Source organism: Onychostoma macrolepis, chromosome 12 (genome assembly GCF_012432095.1).
Source record: "Onychostoma macrolepis isolate SWU-2019 chromosome 12, ASM1243209v1, whole genome shotgun sequence".
NCBI lineage: Eukaryota > Metazoa > Chordata > Actinopteri > Cypriniformes > Cyprinidae > Onychostoma > Onychostoma macrolepis.
The window spans coordinates 7,186,485-7,194,129 of record NC_081166.1 but is presented as its reverse complement, the minus strand read 5'-3'; the positions used below and the strand labels follow the sequence as shown (position 1 = coordinate 7,194,129).

The following is a 7,645-nucleotide window of genomic DNA, read 5'->3' as shown; positions in this document are numbered from 1 at the left end:
AGTAGGCTCTGGGGTTGCTTTCTGGAATGGAGAGAAGGGAGGATAGATATGTCAGAGGAGTGATAACTGGGAATGGAAACATCCTCCTTGTCCTCAAGGTCATAAATAGTTTCTACTCAAAGCTACGTTGCTAATTTATTGAGAATCGAGAACATTTGCAAAGCCAAAACTAAAAAGTTTGGCAGAGACAATATTACTTTATCTCTTTTTGCTGTAAGTAAAATAGTTTTATTGAATTGCTTCAGAGATTGATTTAATGACTCACTCATAACACAGTCATTAGTCGCCACCTATTGGTGTCACAGTGTAACTTGCAGAAAAGTCAGCTAATCATCTTCGATGGCCAGAACTAACCGTTGAAAAATTTGACACATCATTTTATGTTGATTCACAAACAAATGACACTTATGAGCCTGTTATTTTTAATAATTTAGTCAAACAGACCTAAAAAACAGTCAGTCATGTATTTGCTCCCTCAAAAGTGCTTAAAGAACTAGTGAATCAGAATCATGATGAGTGGAATTTGAATTGGATTCAGAGTCATGAAGAGTCACTTTAGCCTCAGATTGACTTTGAATGGCTAAAAGTTACACACACTCCCATGGTATTTTTTATTGACCTGGGCGACTTTCAAGATTGTAAACTGTGTGTAAAGTGAAAAATTGCACCATTTCGCCAGTGCCCAGCTGTGTTTGGACCACACTAAGATTCAAACTGTTACATGAATATGGCTACACTGTACTGTTGGCAGATATTGTGGTCTAAAGTGGTGGTCTGTGTGTAAAACTAAATGAGAAGAAAACCGTGGGATCCAACTTAGGTTTCAGGCACAGCTGGCCACCGGATGACTCTCGTGGGCTGGCAGGGCCCACTCAAATGTTTTGTCTGTATGTTTTCTTTGCTGGAAACCATTAGAACCACACTTCAGATGTGAAAATAAGGTGGCGAAGAAGCCAAGATGACAAAACTGGTCAGCAGGCTATACAACCTTCTCATAACTCTGCATGAAGATCCTACAAATCCTGAAATACAAATATTATCTGCACTGTTAAAAATTGCTGTTAATTTACGGCAGAATTTCAACAGTATAATCCTGTTATGTTCAAAAGCAGTACATTACTGTTTTTTTCGTTTGTGTGAAATGACGTAGACACAATATAACGGCATTCTACTGTATTTATAACTAGAAGGAAATAAAACATTACTATCCAGTATTTTTGTAAACTGCAGTGAGCACGCCGGGACTTTCATCCGTCTTGTTAACAGGTAAATTCCCCTTTGCTTTGCGCGATTTCATAGACAAAATACATTACATTTGCTACTGCAACTAATCTGTATAGTGGATATCGGAAGTGACACTATCTTTTATTTGCTCTTTTCAGTGATAAACGCGCCAAATGCGACATCATCGAGTGCAACTGGATTTCTGACTCTGTGACTCGGATTATATTATTCCCAATTACAGGGTGAGTTTCATTCGTTATGAGATAATTCCTATGCAAAGTTAAGTTTTCAAACACTGTTGCATTGAAATCACATCGATGTCTCTGTAACATGCTGAAATGGCCGGTGTTGTTTGCTAATAGGCTATCAGTTTGCAGAATTTGCTAACGCGTTAAACCTCCACTGTTTGAAAAAAACAAACGAACAAACTCAAAATTTCGTGTCATTGTGATTGCAAATTTGGGTAAGCATGTTCTTGTATGACATGCTTATTCTAAGGGGGATTTTTACTGTTGTGCTTATATTGTTTTTATGTTGGTTATGTTTTTGCATCAATCCATGTTGGTTTTGTATTTAAAGTGATAGAATACTTATTAGCTGGATTTCTGAATCGGAAATCATATGCTTGGAGCACTTAAAATGTAAACACCAAAGCTAAGTATGAGAACCAATGTTTTCATGTGTAAAGCTAGCATGTTTGAAATTGAGTTTTATTTACCATGCACTTGTGTGGACTTTCAGTGGATGGGCTTTCTTTGTTGTCTGAATATAAATGAAAATAAATTTTACAATACACAATTTACAGTATACACATTTTGACTTAAAGGTCTGTCCAGACCAGTCCATGTTGAAATGCTTTTCTTATGTTAGAAGTGCTGAACTCTGTGACTGTTTACAATGATTTTAGTTTTCTTTGCATTCAATTGTAATCTGGCAATGTCAAATTAATGTTATGTCAATGCTGAAATTAAATGTGAATTAAATTAAAACATTAAATGTGTTTTTCTTTTTAAAGGTTCAGGTGAAACACCAGGAAGAAGAATCCAGCACTGGATGATCAGCCTTGAGGAGCACATCATTTGTGAGGGCATCCAGCCAGCTTTTCTGTCTGGGCTTGCAGCTGATTTTTCTACTTACAACAATTTCAATCTTCAATACCAAGCTGAAGACGCATGCATGTTGGAATTATTCAAGGTTAGATACTTGGATGCATACATTCAATTCACTTCACATTTTATTTCTATATCACTTTTACAATACATATATTTTTAAAGCAGCTATACAGAAAATGTATGTTTCATTGAAACATTTGGCCCTAATAAACAGGGAATAGCATCAAATAGAAATTTCCTGTCAAATATTTGAGCCCCAGTGAGCAGTAGGTGAATGTCAAGGAAATAAAATGTCTATCGGTGGTGAGGTGTTGGTGGAAACCTTGAAAGGAAGCAGATTCATCTAGGACCCATCCTTCATCATTAAAATGATGATCATGTGCATATGTTACAGTTCTGTCAGACATGGCTAAAATAGTAGGGTATAAGATGTGTTATGTCAATGCTTGAACAAAGAGATATCTTTAATCTAGACTGAAACACATCATTCAGTCCAAAAGATCTGAGTGTTGGAGCTTCTTAAGAAAGCTTTCCTTTCCTGACAAAGTAAAGTGAAGTGTTCTTGATACAAGAATATAATTTTATATACTTTTAATATTTATATGTTATCCGTGAGTACCCTTTTTGGCAACACTTTAGAATAGGGAACACTTATTCACCATTAACTACGACTTTTCCCTCAATAAATTCCTAATTTGCTGCTTATTATTAACAGTTAGTAAGGTAGTTGTTAGGTTTAGGTATTGGGTAGGATTAGGGATGTAGAATAAGGTCATGCAGAATAAGGCATTACTATGTGCTTAATTAGTGCTAATAAATGGCTAATAGTCTAGTAATATGCTAGCTAATAAGCAACTAGTTAAGAGACCCTAAGATAAAGTGTTACCATCTTTTTTTCCCCTCCACACTAATTCTAAACACGCATTTGTTTTTCAGGTGGTTCATCGAGATAAATCCGGAAAAGGGACCAGGGCTGGAGGAGTCATATCAAAGCTGATGGGGAAGGTCACCCAGAAAAAGAAAACCGTGAACCCTCGTGTCTGCAGTCTACTTAAAAAAATTTATGGATTTTGAGTTGGACTTTATACAAGTATTACACACCACAGACCACACACTCACATCACACACACACGTTTGTTTTTGTGAAAAGTGGGGACATCCCATAAGCGTAATGGTTTTTATACTGTAGAAACTTTGTGCTATTTAAGATTTTCAATACACTCCATTTTGTGTGATTTATAAGCCTTTTGAAAAGTGGGGACATGGGGTAATGTCCTGAAAAGTCACCTGCTCCTTGTAATACCTGTCATTACACAAATTTATGTCCTCATTTGTCACAAAAATGTGCGTGCACACACCCACACACACAGTCTCTTGATCTCTATTTTTCAGGTATTCATTAATTTCTATTCACTCAAAAACATTTACTCAGGTGTTCTCTAAGTTTTTCACTTAATCTTTGTGTCCAGAGTCTTTTTTTTGGATAGCCTGCATGACCTATTAGAATTAATTGTTAAAGAGTTAAAGCAATTTATTTATCATTTATACAGCTGAAATGTACATTTATTGTCATAAATGTAATATGCTTTGGGCTTTATTTTACAATTTGTTTTCATTTTGTACCAATGTTCTGTCAGAATCTGATTTGGGGAATATGTTGAGTTTATTTCTGTTATGACCACTTCTTCCCCTTAAATTTCAATTATTGTCTTTAATGTTTTTTCTAAGAAAGTTTTTTTTTTTTTTTTAATAAAGCAAAACAAGTTTTGAATCAACACTTTAAAGCTGCTTTACTTGTGTTACATTTCAAGTCACTATTTCAAAGGGTACAAATATATATTAAAAACCAAGAAGAAAATGTTGTCCTTTTTACTAGCAGGCCATTATTCAATAGCGTGCACAATGGCATAGTATATTTGTATTGTAGTTTACACATTGTTTGTTTAGTTGTGAAGAAGAGCAAAAAAAGTATTTGCGAAAACAGTAGTCAACTGTAAATTTCACCAACAGTAAGACACAGTTAATTTTACAGTTCCTTGCTGGCAACCAAGCTGCCAGTTATTTACTGTTTTTTAATAAACAGTAACCAACTGTAATTTTACCCAACAGTAAGATACTGTTAATTTTACAGTTCCTTGCTGGCAACCAAGCTGCCAGTTATTTACTGTTTTTTAACAGGACAATTTTTAACAGTGTGTAAGAAAATGGCCAATCCCTTCAGCAGTAAACCACATACATTATAAGGCCTCCAGAATCTCCTTTTTATGTCAACATCCAATCAAACAGAGACATATTTGTCTTAAGCAACACATTCCTGCAATATTTCAAAGGTCAGGATTGGGTATCTGGAACGAAGCTCTCAAGTCCTATACTCAGACATGCTGAAATCAATACTGCTCCTGTCTGACTACTGTAGCAAACATCTGAGACTCTGAGGATCACTGTGTACTCGAGATAGGCAGGAAGCCATGATAAGAAACCTGAAAAGAACAGAGAACAGGGACTTCAATATTTACTCGGTGCATTACTTTCCTTGACAACAGACATGACAAGTGAACAGTCTGTCAGTCACTGAACAGGAGAACTGATGTGGTATGGTGTCATATGTTATTTGAAAATAGACAGTGAGCAATCCCTGTGCTAAAACAGTGTTCCTGAACAAGGTATCTGCACAGGGTTCCTCAAGAGAAGCTGTTGCTTTATTGTCAGTTACTTAGGAATGACATAAGTAAAACCTACACTACTGTTCAAAATGTGTATTACAATTCGAATTCCGGAAATGTTGGGACGTTTTTTTAAATCGAATAAAATGAAAACTAAAAGACTTTCAAATCTCGTGAGCCAATATTTTATTCACAATAGAACATAGATAGCATAACAAATGTTTAAACTGAGAAATGTTACACTTTTATGCACAAAATGAGCTCATTTCAAATTTGATGCCTGCTACAGATCTCAAAATAGTTGGGACGGGGGGCATGTTTACCATGGTGAAGCATCTCCTCTTCTTTTCAAAACAGTTTGAAGATGTCTGGGCATCGAGGTTATGAGTTTCTGGAGTTTTGGTGTTGGAATTTGGTCCCATTCTTGCCTGATATAGGTTTCCAGCTGCTGAAGAGTTCGTGGTCGTCATTGACGTATTTTTCAGTTAATGATGGGCCAAATGTTCTCTATAGGTGAAAGATCTGGACTGCAGGCAGGCCAATTCAGCACCGGACTCTTCTGCTATGAAGCCATGCTGTTGTAATAGCTGCAGTATGTGGTTTTGCATTGTCCTGCTGAAATACACGTCATCTGGAGGGGATCATATGTTGCTCTAAAACCTTTATATACCTTTCAGCATTCATAGTGCCTTCCAAAACATGCAAGCTGCCCATACCGTATGCACTTATGCACCCCCATATCATCAGAGATACTGGCTTTTTAACTGAACGCTGATAACACGCTGGAAGGTCTCCCTCCTCTTTAGCCCGGAGAACACAGCGTCCGTGATTTCCAACAAGAATGTCCAATTAGAACTTGTCTGACCATAGAACACTTTTCCACTTCGAAACAGTCCATTTTAAATGAGCCTTGGCCCACAGGACATGACGGCGCTTCTGGATCATGTTCACATATGGCTTCCTTTTCGCATGATAGAGCTTTAGTTGGCATCTGTAGATCGCACGGCAGATTGTGTTTACGGACAGTGGTTTCTGGAAGTATTCCTGGGCCCATTTAGTAATGTCAATGACAGAATCATGCCGATGAGTGATGCAGTGTCGTCTGAGGGCCCGAAGATCATAGGCATCCAACAAAGGTCTTCGGACCTTGTCCCTTACGCATGAAGATTTCTCCAGTTTCTCTGAATCTTTTGATGATGTTATGCACTGTAGATGATGAGATTTGAAAAGCCTTTGCAATTTGACGTTGAGGAACGTTGTTTTTAAAGTATTCCACAATCTTTTTACGCAATCTTTCACAGATTGGAGAGCCTCTGCCCATCTTTACTTCTGAGAGACTCTGCCTCTCTAAGACATCCCTTTTAGGTTACAGACCTGATGTCAATTAACTTAATTAGTTGCTAGATGTACTCCCAGCTGAATATTTTCAAAATGTCTTGCTTTTTAAGCCCTTTGTTGCCCCCGTGCCAACTTTTTTGAGACCTGTAGCAGGCATCAAATTTGAAATGAGCTCATTTAGTGGATAAAAGTGTAAAATTTCTCAGTTTAAACATTTGTTATATTCTCTATGTTCTATTGTGAATAAAATATTGGCTCATGTGATTTGAAAGTCTTTTAGTTTTAATTTTATTCAAATTTAAGAAACGTCCCAATTTTTCGGAATTTGGGTTGTATATTTAAAAGTGTAATTTATTCCTGTGATGGCAAAGCTTAATTTTCAGCAGCCATTACTCCAGTCATAAGTGTCACATGATCCTTCAGAAATTATTTTAATATGCTGATTTTCTGCTCAATAAACATTTTTTTCTAATCAGAATTAAAAATGGTTGTGCTGTTATTTTTATTTATTTTTTTCTTCAAACAGTCTAATTTCAAATTTTGAATGGTAGGGCATAAACTGCTTTTATGATCAGATGTTGACCTGTCGACCTACTTGACAGCAAACATAACTAACTAAATAAATACAAACATGGGGGATTAGTGCAAAATATATTTGAATGACTACTACTAAATAATTCCTGTAGTAAAGAAAAGTTTCAGAAAAGATCTTAAATTATGCTTCTTAAATTTAATGAAGTTCCTAAACGTAAGTTAGGGAGGAGCGAGCCCATCTAATCTGTCAATCAACAGCCAGAGTATACAAGCAGCTGCTTACCTCTCTCCGGTCTCAGCTGCTCCAGCATCCCTCCACCTCCCCAATCTCCACCTTCTTCTTAGGTACCTTGCCCTTTGTAATCACCTTATATCATGTCCCTGGGGGTTTATCAGAGCTCGAGTTGAAGCTGCTTCATCAGTGGACAGCAAGCCAAATAAGTTTACTCTATTTCCTGATGATTATATGGGCAAACGAACTTGTTAACCAGACTGTGATCAAAAGTCAGAGATCTCAAAAGAAAAGTCAAATTCAATGCACAAATAATCTGAGCTATACTATCCAATTATCAACTGTATATAACTACTCTTTCTGTGTTACAGCAATTGTCTTGTGTGCTTATTTTTGCAGTATAACCTACAGAATTTTAGGCAAAATAACTCTTAATTATGTCTTCTGAGATATAAAAGAGTAAAATTATTTCCTCTATGTGTATAATCTATTTCCTCTGACAGCATAAGCACACAACTCATTGTTCTTACGGATGCACCTAC

General features: G+C 36.5%; 1 long non-coding RNA gene across 1 annotated transcript; it reads left to right on the top strand.

Moving 5' to 3' along the window:
* Positions 1-655: 655 nt before the first annotated feature.
* On the top strand, positions 656-2,391 carry LOC131551534 (uncharacterized). The gene is made up of 3 exons (XR_009273789.1): positions 656-1,266; positions 1,383-1,466; positions 2,240-2,391. It is a non-coding gene; the product is annotated as an uncharacterized LOC131551534 (long non-coding RNA).
* The last annotated feature ends 5,254 nt before the right edge of the window (positions 2,392-7,645 follow it).